The sequence below is a fragment of the Sinocyclocheilus anshuiensis genome, unplaced genomic scaffold (genome assembly GCF_001515605.1).
Source record: "Sinocyclocheilus anshuiensis isolate Anshui unplaced genomic scaffold, SAMN03320099.WGS_v1.1 scaffold461, whole genome shotgun sequence".
In the NCBI taxonomy this organism is placed as follows: Eukaryota; Metazoa; Chordata; class Actinopteri; order Cypriniformes; family Cyprinidae; genus Sinocyclocheilus; species Sinocyclocheilus anshuiensis.
The window spans coordinates 249,980-250,428 of NW_015541005.1; the positions used below are offsets into that span (position 1 = coordinate 249,980).

The 449-nt window shown below is 37.4% G+C and overlaps 1 protein-coding gene across 1 annotated transcript in view; it reads right to left on the reverse strand.

Moving 5' to 3' along the window:
* LOC107690236 (voltage-dependent T-type calcium channel subunit alpha-1I-like) overlaps positions 1–449 on the reverse strand; it is a 124,831-nt gene that overhangs the window by 50,187 nt on the left and 74,195 nt on the right. The window lies entirely within an intron of this gene.

Genomic DNA, 449 nt, shown 5'->3' on the forward strand with positions numbered 1-449 from the left:
CCAAAATATTCAGATGTGTGCAGCGCATTTTATGGAGGACTGTTTCCTGATCCTGGTAGAGTAGACTACAATGCGTCTCTGCTCAAAGGCTGTTTCTATAAAGTCGGGCAATGCCAACTTTGCAAGGACAGTCTGGCGCTTCTGACTCACAGCCTGTAAGTAAGTTTTTTATATTTAAAGAATTCCCCTTTAAAATGTTGTTAACAGCACAGTACTAAGCAATAAGCACAAATGTAAAACATACACACATTTTGGGTAAAATATTAATATTGAAATTTCCCTGAATGGATTAATCAATATATCTCAATACTAAATGTAAGACAGACCTTGGTATATAAAATACGTTTCCAAAGCATCGTATGCTCACCAAGGCTGCATTTATTTGATGAAAATACAGAAAAAAACGTCTCGGTTACGTATGGTAACCCTCGTTCCCTGAAGGAGGGAAC